At 35.8% G+C, this 14,077-nt stretch overlaps 1 long non-coding RNA gene across 1 annotated transcript in view; it reads right to left on the bottom strand.

The window, feature by feature from the left end:
• The window catches only part of LOC141372983 (uncharacterized), an 80,885-nt gene extending 66,818 nt beyond the window's left edge, over nucleotides 1-14,067 (bottom strand). Inside the window, exon 1 of the long non-coding RNA XR_012378550.1 lies at nucleotides 13,955-14,067. This is a non-coding gene — a long non-coding RNA (uncharacterized lncRNA). The remainder of the gene's footprint in view (nucleotides 1-13,954) is intronic.
• Between the last annotated feature and the right edge of the window lie 10 nt (nucleotides 14,068-14,077).

Genomic DNA, 14,077 nt, shown 5'->3' with positions numbered 1-14,077 from the left:
AATATTTGAACAAATTACCAACAAGGAAATTGAATTGGTAATCAAAAAGCTCCCAACAAAAGTTCAGGATTAGACAGCTTCACAGGTGAATTCTACCAAACATTTAAAGAAGAGTTAACACCTATTATCCACAAATTAATACAAAAAAACTAGAAAAGGAAGAAAAGCTTCCAAATACATTGTACAAGGCCAGCATTACCCTGATACCAAAACTAGACAAAGACACTACCAAAAAAAAAAAAAAAAGGAAAATACAGGCTAATATCCCTGATGAACATAGATGCAAAAATCCTCAACAAAATTTGAGCAAACCAAATTCAACAATACATTTAAAAAAAAAAATCATACACCATGATTAAGTGGGATTTATTCCAGGAACGCAAGGGCAGTTCAACAGCATATCAATCAACAGGATACACTGCATTAACAAAGCAAAGGATAAAGATTCTATCAATTCAATAGATGCAGAAAAAACATTTGACAAAGTACAACATCCATCCATGACAAAAATCCCTCAGCAAAGTAGGTTTAAAGGGGATATAACTCAACATAATAAAGGTCATATATGAAAAAACCCACAGTTAACATCATATTCAATGGTGAAAAACTAAAGAGCTTTTTTCCTAAGGTCAAGAACAAGACTTGGATGTATACTCCCATCACTTTTATTCAACACAGTATTGGGGCATCTGGGTGGCTCAGTCAGTTAAGCATCTATCTGCCTTGGGCTCAGGTCATGATCCCGGGGTCCTGGGATCAAGCCCTGTATCAGGCTCCCTGATCAGTGGGGAGTCTGCTTCTCTCCCTTCCTCTGCCCCTCCCTCCTGTTTCTGCTTTCTCGCTCGCTCTTTCAAATGAATTGATAAAATCTTAAAAAAAAAAAAAAAGAACAAAAACCACACACCACAGTATTAGAAGTCCTAGTCACAACAATCAGACAACAAAAAGATAGAAAAGGCATCCAAACTGGTAAGAAAGAGGTAAAACTTTCACTATTTGCAGATGACATGATACAATATACAGAGAACCCTAAAGATTCCATCAAAAACTATTAAATTGATAAGTGAATTCAGTAACGTCATAAGATACAAAATCAATGTACAGAAGTCTATTGCATTTCTGTACATTAATAATGAAGTCACAGAAGCAGAATTTAAGAAAAAGTTCCCATTTACAATTACACCAAAAATAATGAAACACCAAGGAATAAACTTAACCAAGGAGATAAAAGGTCTATACTCTGAAAACTATAAAACACTGATGAAAGAAACTGAAGACAACACAAACAAATGGAAAGATACTCCAGGCTTATGAACTGGAACAAATTTTGCTAAGATGTCCATACTACCCAAAGCAATCTACAGATTTAATGCAATTCCTGCCAAAATACCAACAGCATTCTTCACAGAACTAGAATAAACAATCCTAAAATGCATATGGAATTATAAAATTTCTTAAATAGCCAAAGCAATCTTGAAAGAAAAGTAAAGCTGGAGGTATCACAATTCCAAATTTGAAGTTACACTACAAAGCTGCACTAATCAAAACAGTACAATAGACACATAGATCAATGGCAGAGAATAGAGAGCCCAGAAATAAGCCCACTATTATATGGTCAATTAATTTTCAACAAAGCAGGAAAGGATATGCAATGGGAAAAATTCTCTTCAATAAATGGCCCTGGGAATACTGGACAGCAATATGTAAAATAATGGAACTGGATCACTTGCACCATACACAAAAATGGACTCAAAATGGATTAAATACCCAAGTGTGAGACCTGAAGCCATAAAAATCCTAGAAGAGAGAAGCAATAATTTCTTGGACATGGGCCATAGCAACATGTTTCTAGATATGTCTCTGGAGGCAAGAGAAACAAAAGAAAAATAGACTATTAATACCACACCAAAATAAAACCTGCACAGCAAACAAACAAAAAATCAATCAACAAAAGATAACCTACTAAATAGAAGATATTTGCAAATGACATATCTGACATGCATCCAAAATATATGAAGAACTTATACCAACTCAACACCAAAAAGGAAATAATCTGATTAAAATGGGCAGAAGACATGAACATTTCTCCAAAGATATAAAGATGGCCAACAGATACATGAAAATATGTTCAACATCACTCATCATCAGGGAAATGCAAACCAAAACCACAATGAGACAACACCTATCAGAATGGCTAAAATCAAAAACACAAGAAACAACAAATGTTGGTGAGGATGTGGAGAAAAAGGAACCCTTGAGCACTGCTGGTGGAAAATCAAACTGGTGCAGCCACTATGGAAAACAGTGTGGAGATTCCTCAAAAAATTAAGAGTAGAATTATTATATGACCCAGTAATTCCACTACTGGGTATTTACCCAAAGAATGAAAACACTAATTCAAAAAGATATATGCACCCCTCAGTTTACTGCAGCATTATTTACAGTAGCCAAATTATGGAAGCAGCCCAAATATCCATCAATAGATGAATGGATAAAAAAGAGACGGTACATAATATATAGTGGAATATTACTCAGCCATTAAAAAAATGAAATTTTGCCATTTGCAACAACATGGGTAGATCTAGAGGATATGATGCTAAGAGAAACAAGTCAATCAGAGAAAGACAAACACCCTATGATCTCACTCATAAGTGGAATTTAAGAAACAAAACAATGAGCATAGGAGAAAAAAGAGAAAGACAAACCAAGAAACAAACTCTTAACTGTAGAGAACAAACTGATGGTTACCAGAAGGGAGGTGGCTGGGAGGTGGGTTAAATAGGTGATGGGGATTATGGCATGGGCTTGCTAAGATGAGCATCAAGTGATGTTCACTACATTGAATCACTATATTGTACACCTGAAACTAATATAACACTGTATGTTAATTAACAGTAATTAAAATTAAAACTTTAAAAAAAATAGAGTTCTGTCCTTTTCTGCGGAGGCAGCTAGAATCTATTAGGTAGCAAAGAGTTGACAGAGCAGAAAACATTGAAAAGAGGTCTTGTGAACTAGTCTCACAATAAAAACTATAAAAACTAAAAGTCAAAGGTGAAGTAAATTGTTAAAAATATTAAAGTCAGATAAAGACAGTAATATTTCCATGATTTACTGCCCACATACAATGTGTCAAGGACTGTTTTAGGATTAGGGATATACCAGTGGGGGTGAGGGGCATATAAGCACTAGCTTATATTGCTGTGGGAGTGTGTGCATATGTGTAAAAATGTTATACACATTTATACATATAATAGATAAAATAAGTAAAAAGCATGGATGTATATTGTCAGATTATAAGTAATAAGTACAATGGAGCAAAATAAAGAAGGGTAGAAAGGAGTACCAGGCAGGGACTGGGGCTGTGGAGTAGGCCATGAAGGGAGTGAACCAGGTAGATAATTGGCAGGTGAGCATTCCAGGCAGGAGTAACAGCAAATGCAAAGTGCTAAGGGAGAAGAGAACCAATGTCTGATGAACAGCACTATCGCTATATTGGAGTGAGCAGAGGAGGAGAGTAGTAGGATATACAATAAAGTGATGAAAGTTTTAAAAGCTTAAAAAGATATTTAAAGCTAAAGCAAAGTTATATAAACAAATATTTTAGTGCTAGGACAAAAATTCAATACAACGAACATTATTCAGTCTCTACTATGTGAAAGACAGTGTTTTAAGAGCTTTGAAACTAACAAAGATTCCTGCTCACATTCTAGCAGAATGTAAATTATTAGATAAAATGGAATGCAAGAAGATACAAAATAGAAAAACAGAAAGATCTACTGTAATAAAGTAATTTCCAACCACACGACTAGAAATTTACAGAAACTAAAAGGATTCAAAATTACATAATTAACAATATGAAGGATCAAGTGGTAGAGGAACACGTTAAGTAGAGACATGATAGAAAATATTTTTTTAAAGACATAAATTCAACTTCTAGAGATGAAAACTACAATGGCTGAGATGTAAAATATATTGAATAGGATTAACAGATTAAACATTGCAGAAGATTCGTGAATCTGTAGACACAGAAATAGAAACTACTTAAAATGAAAAAGAAAAAACTCCAAAAAATTAACAGAATTCTCAGTGAGCTCTGTAAGCCAATGTCAAATAGCATAAAAATATGTATAGTTGGGAGTTCCCAAAGGACAGGGGTATGGATGGCAGAAAAAAAATATTAGATGAAATAAAAGCCAAAATATTTTCCAAATTTGATGAAAACTATAAACCCACAGATCTAAGAAACTCAACAAATCCAAGGTTCAAAAAATATGAAGAAAAATACATCAAGGCAAATCATAAGCTGCTCAACAGGTGATAAAGAGGAAAGTTTTAAAGGAGCCAAGAGGGAGGGTCTTATTTATAAACAAACCAAAATAAGGATGACAATAGATCTCTTACTGGAAATAGTGCAAGACAGAAGATAAAGCAAGGTTGGTAAGATACTAAAAACAACACCAGTAACAATGTGTTAACCTACAATTTTATGCCCAGTAAAAACGTCTTTCAAAAATATAGGTTATATCTAACAAAGCTATGGTCATCAAAACAGTACAGTACCAGCACAAAAATAAATACATAGATCAACAGAACAGAGAACCCAGAAATAAACCCACAATTTATATGGTCAATGAATCTATGACATAGGAGGCAAAAATATACATATTCCCAAATCGTGCTGGGAAACCTGGACAGCTACATGCAAAAGAAGGAAACTAGACCACTTTTTCCACACCAGACACAAATATAAACTCAAAATGGCTTACAGACCTAAATGTGAAAACTGAAACCATAAAATTCCTAAAAGAAAACATAGGCGGTAACTTCTTTGACATCATCCTTAGCAACTTTTTTCTAGATAGGTCTCCTCAGGCAAGGAAAATGAAAGGAAAAATAAACTACTGGGACTACACCAAAATAAAAAGCTTTCACATATTGAAGGAAACCATCAACAAAATGAAAAGGCAACCTACTGAATGGGAGAAAATATTTGCAAATGATATATCTGATAGGGAGTTAATAACTAAAATATATATGGTACTTATACAATTCAACAGCAAAAAAGCCCCAAATAATCTGATTTGAAAATGGGCAGAGGACTTGAATAGACATTTTTCCAAAGAAGACATACAGCTGGCCAACAGAGACATGAAAATATGCTCAACATCACTAATGATCAGGGAAATGCAAATCAAAACCACATGGCCATATCACCTTACACCTGTCAGAATAGCTAGAATCAGAAAGATAAGAAATAATTGTTGGCAAAAATGTGAAGAAAAAGTAACCCTCATACACTGTTCATGGTAATGTAAATGGGTGCAGCCACTATGGAAAACAGTATGGAAGTTCCTCAAAAAATTAAAAATAGGTGCACCTGGGTGTCTCAGTCAGGCGAACGAGTCTTGATCTTAATTCAGATCTTGATCTCAGGGTCGTGAGGTCAAGCCCCGCACTGGGCTCTGCGCTGGGTGTGGGGCCTACTTAAAAAAAAAAAAAAATTAAAAATATAAATGCTATATGATTCAGGAATTCCACTACTGAGTATTTACTCAAAGAAAACAAAAACACTAATTCAAAAAGATACATGCATTCATGTGTTTATTGCAGCATTATTTACAATAACCAAGACATGGAAGCCAGCTAAGTGTCCATTGGTAGACAAATGGATAAAGATATGATATATATATATCACACACACACACCGTGGAATATTACTCAGCCATAGGAAAAAAATGATATCTTACCATTTGCAGCAATATGGATAACCCTAGATGATATTATGCTAAGTGAAATGTCACTGAAAGATAAATACCATATGATTTTACTTACATGTGGAATAAAAAAACAAATGAATAAACAAACAAAAAGCAGAAACAGACCTGTAAATACAGAGAACAAACTAACGGGGAAGGGAGGAGGGATATGGACAAAATGGGTGAAGAAGAATGGGAGATACAGGCTCCCAGTTATGGAATGAATGAGTCACAGAATAAAAGGTATGGCATAAGGAATACAGTCAATGGTATTGTAATAGTGTTGTATGGTGACAATAACTACACTTGTGGTGAGCATAGCATTAATAACCTTGTCGAATCATTATATTTTACACCGGGAACTAATATAACATTGTGTCAACTATGCTTCAATTAAAAAATATATACGTGTCATACCTAAATATCAAATCATTATGTAGCATACTTGGAACTAATACAATGCTGTATATCAACTATGTCTCAATAAGAAAAAATATATATATAACATCTTCAGACATATAAAAGTATGCATTCATCACCAAAAGACCTGTGCTACAAGAAATATTAATGGCAATTAGACAAAAGAAAAATTACATTAAAACAATACATGTGTAATTAAAGCCATCAAAAGGGAGAGGTATAGAACATATTTGAAGAAATAATGGAAGAACTGGACATCACAACTACTTGAGTAAATACATATGATTATTTTCTTGTGGTTATTTAAATCTCTTTAAAAGATAATTGAGGGGGCGCCTGGGTGGCTCAGTCGTTAAGCGTCTGCCTTCAGCTCAGGTCAAGATCTCAGGATCCCGGGATCCAGCCCCGCATTAGGCTCCCTGCTCCACGGGAACCCTGTTTCTCCCTCTCCCACTCCCCCTGCTTGTGTTTCCTCTCTCGATGTGTCTCTCTCTGTCAAATAAATAAATAAAATCTTTAAAAAAATAAAAAATAAATAAGTAAAAGATAACTGAGACTTCCAGTTTCTGGTCAGCATTTAGGAAGCCTGAAAGTTGCCACACCACCCTACAAAGAACGAACCTGAAAAGCTTAAAAAATCAACAACTCTTCTTGGATCAATAAAAGAAGGGAGGTCACAGAGCAAACGACTGCCCCCCAACTTGGAGAGATAATAGGCTAATACAGAGAATCACAACTTACCAGAGCAGAAACTGAGCTGAAAACCTCCATAAGAACGGATGCCAGGGTAGGTAAACTTGAACTGCAATTGACGAATTACTGGTGGCTTGGTGTGGGCAAGTCCAAAAAGATAAAAATGTCAGGGGGGCACAGTCACAATTCTGAGAGTTTTACCTCTAAGAGTTCACAGGGTCCTCACAGTGGCTATTGGAGTAAAGTCCCTTTGTGCTTCCAACAGGGTTTGGGGAAAGGGAACCATTTTGAAACACACCAGAGCATTTTGTTCTCAAAAAGTTCTGCCTTCAGGTGAAACTAGTTAAGCAGAGTCTAACCTGCTGGGGTTTATCAGAGCCTATTTGTTCTGGGGGAAGAAAAACATTCAACTCCAGCTGGCTCTAGCCTTTCAGAGGAAGGGAGGGAAATGCACAACTCCTACGCACTGTAACCATCCTGTCCCACCTACAGGGGGTGGGGACTGAGAACAGGTGAAGTTCACAGTCCAGAGGCAAAAGCTAACTGGAGCCTGACACCTAGTCATAGGACTATAAAACACTTCCTCTCCCCCCACACCTTACCACCACATTCCTAAAGCCTACTTACAGCACTTTTACCCAGTACATCATGTCCATCTTTCAACAAGAAATTAGAAAACATACTAAAAGAAAAAACACAGTTTAAAAAAAAAAAAAAAACAACAGAACAAGAATTAAAACCAGACTCAGATATGGCAGGGATATTGAGTTATCAGACTGGGATATAAAATAACTATGATTAATATGCTTAGGGCTCTAATGGATAGATAACATGCAAGAACATATAGGAAATATAGGCAGAGAGACTGAAATTATAAGAACAAAAAAAGAAACACTAAAGATTAAAAACACTAACAGAAATGAGGAACGCCTTTGATGGTCTCATCAATAGATGGCATGCAGCTGAGGAAAAAAACTCTGCACTTAAGGATATGTCAATAGACACTCCAAAACTGAAAAGACAAAAAAGACTGAAAAATAAAAAGCCCCAGAATATCCAAGAATCCTAGGTCAACTACAATAAATGTAACATGCCCGTAATGGGAACACCAAAAAGAGGAGAAAGACAGAAAGAAAAAGAAGCAATATTAGAAGCAATAATGACTGAAAACTTCCTCCAAATTAATGTCAGACACTAAACCAAGGATCCAGACAGCTCAGAAAACAGTAACCAGGATAAATGTCAAAAACCTACACATAGGCATACTATTCTCAAACTGTAGACAATCAAATATAAAGAAAAATTCGTGAAAAGAGTCAGAGGAGAAAAACACCTAGAGAGGAGCAGAGATGAGAATTATAATTCAACTTCTCAGAAACCATGCAAGCAAGAAGAGAGTGCAGTGAAATATTTATGGTGTTGAGAAAAAAACCAACCTAGAATTCTGTGTACCTTGAAAAATTATCCTTCTAATGTGAAGTAGAAATAAACACTTTCTCAGACAAATAAAAATTAAGGGAATTTGTTGATGTTGCAAGCCAACCTATCTTGTAAGAAATGTTAAAAGTTCTTTAGAAAGAAGGAAAATTATATAGGTTAGAAAGTCAGAACTATAAGAGGAAGAGCACCAAAGAAGGGCTGAAGGAAGGTAAAATAAAAACTTTTATTTTTCTTATTCTTAATTGATCTAACAGATAACAGTTTGTTCAAAATAATAATAGCAACAATGTATTTGTGTATGCTTATGTCTTATAAGCTAATATAAGCAAAATGAATGACTAGCAATGATACAAGAGATTGGAGGGAAGAATGTGGATTACTTTGTCACTGTAAAGGCACTTGCACTACCCTAGAAATGAACTTGGATAGCTGTAAATGTATATTGCAAACCCTAGGGCAACCAATAAAAAAAGTTAAAAAAAAAAACATAATCGATTTGCTAAGAAAGAAAAGAAAATGGAATCATATAAAATTCTCAATTAAAACCACAAGTGACAGAAAAAATATGGAAGCCAATAACAGGAACAAAGGCAACAAACAGAAAAGATTAACAAATATAGTAGATACTAATCCAATTATATCAATAATCACTTTGAACACCAATGGCCTAAATACATGAATAAAAGGCAGAGATTGTCAGAGTAGATTAAAAAAAAAAAGATCCAACTATATGTTATCTATTAGAAACCTACTTTAAATAAAGACACATAAGATTAAAAGTAAAGAGATGGAGAAAGATATACCATGCAAACACTAAGCAGAAGAAAGCAGGAGTAACTATATTAATTTCAGACAGAGCAGACTTCAAAGCAAGGGAAGTTATCAGGGACAGAGAGAGGCATTACATAATGATAAAGGGGTCATCCCTCTAAGAAGACATAACAATCTTTAATGTGGATGGGTCTCAGAATATGTGAAGCAAAAATTGATAGAACTGCAAAGAGAAACAGATGTATCCTATTGCAGACTCCAACACCCCTCTAGAGAAATGGACAGATCCAGCAGGCAGAAAATCAGTTAAGGCCAGAGTTGAACTCAACAACACCATCAATCAAATGGATATGATGAACAGCTATAGACTACTTCATCCAGCAGCAGATTACATTCTTCTCAAACTTACATGAAACATTCACCAAGACAGAACATTCTGAGCCATGAAACAAACTTTAACACATTTAAAAGAATAGGTATCATACAATGTCTGCTCTTAGAATATAATGAAATAAACTAGAAATTCATAACAAAGAATGGAAAATCACAAAATAATTGGACATCAAGCAACTTCTAAATGACACATGGGTCAAAAAAGAAATCTTAAGAGAAATTTTAAAAATACTTTAAACTATAAAAAAATACTTTGAACTAAGTGAAAATGAAAACACAACTTACCAAAATTTGTGGGACACAGCAGAAAAAGCACAGCAAAATTTATAGCACTTAATGCATATATTAGAAAAGAAGAAAGATCTAATATCAATCATCTAAGCTTCAACCTTAGGTAAACAGGAAAAGAAGAGCAAATTGAATCCAAAGTAAACAAAAGAAAAGAAATAATAAAAATTAGAGCAGAAATCAATGAAACTAAAAACAGGAAGACAATAAAGTCAACAAAACCAAACGCTGTTTCTTTAAAAAGATTAATAAAATCAATAAGCCTCTAGCCAGACTAAGGAAAAAAAGAAAGAAGACACAAATCACTAATATAAAAAAATGAAAGAGAGGATATCACTGCGGATCCCCTAGACATTAAAAGGGTAATAGTAAAATATTATGAACAACTTTATGCCCATACATTTGATAACCTAGTTGAAATGGACCAATTCCATGAAAGGTACAAACTGCCAAAATTCACAGATGAAGAAAGAGACAATCTGAATACGTCCATATCAAAGAAATTGAATCAATAATTAATAAGCTTCCAAAACAGAAAGAACCAGGCTTTCTTGAGTTTACTTATGAATTCTACCAAACATTTAAGAAACTATACCAATTCTCTACAATCTCTCCTAGAACACAGAAGCAGAGGGAATACTTCCTAACCCAGTCTTTCAGGCCAGCATTACTCTAGTGCCAAAATCAGACAGAGACACTACAAGAAAAAGAGACCAGTATCTTTCATGAACATAGATGGAAAAATCCTCAACAAAATATTGGCAAATTGAATCCAATAATATATAAAAAGAACTAGGCACCACACCCAAGTGGGATTTATCCAAGGTAGGCAAGACTGTTTCAACATTTGAAAATCAGTTACTGTAATGCATCATATCAACAGACTAATGAAGGAAAAATCATGGGATTATATAAAGAGAAGCAGAAAAAGCATTTGACAAATCTAACACTCATTCATGATAAAAACTCCCAGCAAACTAGAAATAGAGGAGAACTTCCTCAACTTGATAAAGAACACCTACCAAAAATTCTGGCAGCTAACATATTTATTAGTGAGAAACTTGCTTTCCCACTAAGATCAGGAACAAGGCAAGGGTGTCCCCTTTCATCACTGCTTTTTAACATAATAGAAGTCCCAGTTAATGCAATAAAAAAAGAAAATAAAAATGAGAGAGATTGGGAAGGAAGAAAAACTATTTATTTGCAGGTGACATGATCATCTATGTAGAAAATCTGAAAGAATCTACATATAAAACTTCTGGAACTAATAAGTGATTATGGCAAGATTCCAGGACACAAATATGTGGAAGTTAACTGCTTTCTTATATATAAGCAATGAACAAGTAGAATTTGAAATTAAAAACATGTTACCATTTATATTAGCACCCCCACACACACACAGTAATACTTAGGTATAAATCTAACAAGATACGTACAAAATCTATATGAGGAAAACTACAAAACTCTGATGAAAGATATCAAAGAAGAACTAAATTAGTGGAGAGATAGATACTCCATATTCATAGATAGGAAGACTCAATATTGTCAAAACATTAGTTCTTCCCACTTGATCTATAGTTTCATCCCATCCCAATCAAAATCCCAGCAAGTTATTTTATGGATGTTGACAAAAGGATTCTAAAGTCTATATGGAGACGCAAAAGACCGAGAATAGCCAACTCAATACTGAAGGAGAATAAATTTGGAGGACTGACACTATCTGACTTCAAGACTCACTGTAAAAGTACGGTAATCAAGACAGTGTGGTATTAGTGAAAGAACAGACTAGTAGATTAATGGAACAGAATAGCCCACAAATAGACCACATAAATATAGTTAACTGATCTTTGACAAGGGATCAAAGGCAATACAGATCTTTGACAAATGGAACAAAATAGTCTTTTCAACAAATAGTGCTGGACCAATTGGACATCCACATATGTGCATATGCGTGTGTGCATACACAATCTAGACATAGATCTTAACATTCTTCACAAAAATTAACTCAGAGTAGATCACAGACCTAAGTGTAAAACACAAAACTATAAACGCCCTAAAACATAGGAGAAAACCTAGATGACTTTGGGAATGGTGATAACTTTTCAAATACAATACCAAAAGCACAATCCATGAAAAAAACAATTAATAAGCTGGATATAATTAAAACTAAAAATCTGTTGAGTGAGAGACAATGCTAAAAGAAAGAGAAGATAAGCCACAGACTGGAAGTATTCGCAAGACATTTCTGATAAAGGACTTTTAAAACTAGACAATAAGAAAACAACATGATTTAAAGATAAAAGATCTGGCCACCTCACCAAAGAAGATACACAGATGAAAAGTAAACATATGAAAAGATGTTCACCACCATAGGTTATCAGGGAACTGCAAATTAACATAACAATGAGGTATCACTACACACCTATTAAGAGTGGCCAAAATCCAAAATACTGACAACATCAAATGCTGGAGGGGACGTGGAGCAACAAGAACTCTCATTCATTGCTGTCAGGAATGCAAAGTTGTATGATCTCTTTGGAAGACATTTTGGTGTTTTCCTTACAAAACTAAACATACCCTCACCATATAATTCATTCAAGAAGCAATTACGATCCTTGGTATTTACCCAAAGGAGCCGAAAACTTATTCCCACACAAAAACCTGTACATGGATAAATATACTGGCTTTATTCATAACTGGTAAAACCTGGAAGCAACTAAGATATCCTTTAGTAGGTAAGTGGACAAATCAAGTGTGGTATATCCAGATAATGGATTATTATTCAGCACCAAAAAGAAATGAGCTATCAAACCATGAAAAGACATGGAGGAAACTTAAATATATATTACTAGTGAAAGAAGACAACCTGAGAAAGCTACATACTGTATGATTTCAACTACGGGTGACCCTTGAGCAACACAGGGGTTGGGGTTGACCCCCTCACACATTAAAAAAATCCACATGTAACTTTTGACTCCTTCAAAAAGTTAACTACTAATGGCCTGTTGACAAGAAGCCTTACCAATAACAAACAATTAATACATATTTTGTATACATATTATATACTGTATTATTACAGTAAAGTAAGCTAGAGAAAAGAAAGTGTTATTTAAAAAATCATAAGGAGGGGGCGCCTGGGTGGCTCAGTTGGTTAAGCGACTGCCTTCGGCTCAGGTCATGATCCTGGAGTCCCTGGATCGAGTCCCGCATCGGGCTCCCCGCTCAGCGGGGAGTCTGCTTCTCCCTCTGACCCTCTCCCCTCTCATGCTCTATCTCATTCTCTCTCTCAAATAAATAAATAAAATCTTTAAAATAAATAAATAAATAAAAATAAAAAATAAAAAATCATAAGGAGGGACACCTGGCTGGCTCAGTCAGAAGTGTGTCATGCTTGACCTCAGGGTCATGAGTTTGAGCCCCATGTGGGGTATAGAGATTACTTAAATAAATCTTAAAAAAAAAATCATAAGGAAAAGAAAATACATTTACAGTACTGTAAAAAAAAACAAACCATATATGTGGACCCATACAGTTCAAACCTGCGTCATTTAAAAGTCAATTATATATGACATCCTGGAAAAGAAAAACTATGGAGACAGTAAAAAGATTAGCTGTTGCTAGAGATTAGGTGAGAGGGAGGGATGAAGAGAGCAGTGAAACTATTCTGTATATACAACGACAGTGGATACATGTTATTATACTACTTTTGTTAAAACCCATAGAATGTACAACACCAAGAGCGAACAAGCCTGTAAACAATGTACTTTGGGTGAAGGTGATGTTTCAATGTATGATCACTGATTGTAACAAATGCACCATCTGGTGAGAATATGTTGACAATGGTGTAGGTTGTGGGTGCGTGGGGAATATAGTATATGAGGGGGAGGGTTATATGGGAACTCTATACCTTCATCCTAAAACTTACAGAAGAAAACAGCAGAAAATCTTCGCGATTTCGTGCTTGCCAGAGTTCTTAGACCAAAAGCGCGAACCACACAGGCCACTTAAGCCACCGCACAACTCCGCTCTTCTGCTTCCACCTGGGTCGGGAGGCTGAGCCTGGCCCCGCCCTGGAACTCCTCGGGGCCTGCCCCGGCCCTCCTAGCCCCTCCCACCCCGCCCCACCTTCTCGCGTCCTGCGGCACCAGGCGGGGCGCGCGCCCGCCCGCTTCTCCACCCGGAAGAGCCACCTGAACGACGAAGTCGAGGCGGTGCGCGGCTCGGCGTCCGTCGGGTGCGCGGGCCCGGCCGAGGAGCCGGCGCAGCGCCTATTTCGCCCAGGCGCGAGGCGGATCCGTCGGAGCCTGCGCGCC

Source organism: Callorhinus ursinus, unplaced genomic scaffold (assembly GCF_003265705.2).
Source record: "Callorhinus ursinus isolate GAN/ISIS: 27379988/994484 unplaced genomic scaffold, GSC_fseal_2.0 scaffold6, whole genome shotgun sequence".
In the NCBI taxonomy this organism is placed as follows: domain Eukaryota; kingdom Metazoa; phylum Chordata; class Mammalia; order Carnivora; family Otariidae; genus Callorhinus; species Callorhinus ursinus.
This window is presented reverse-complemented; position numbering and strand designations above follow the sequence as displayed.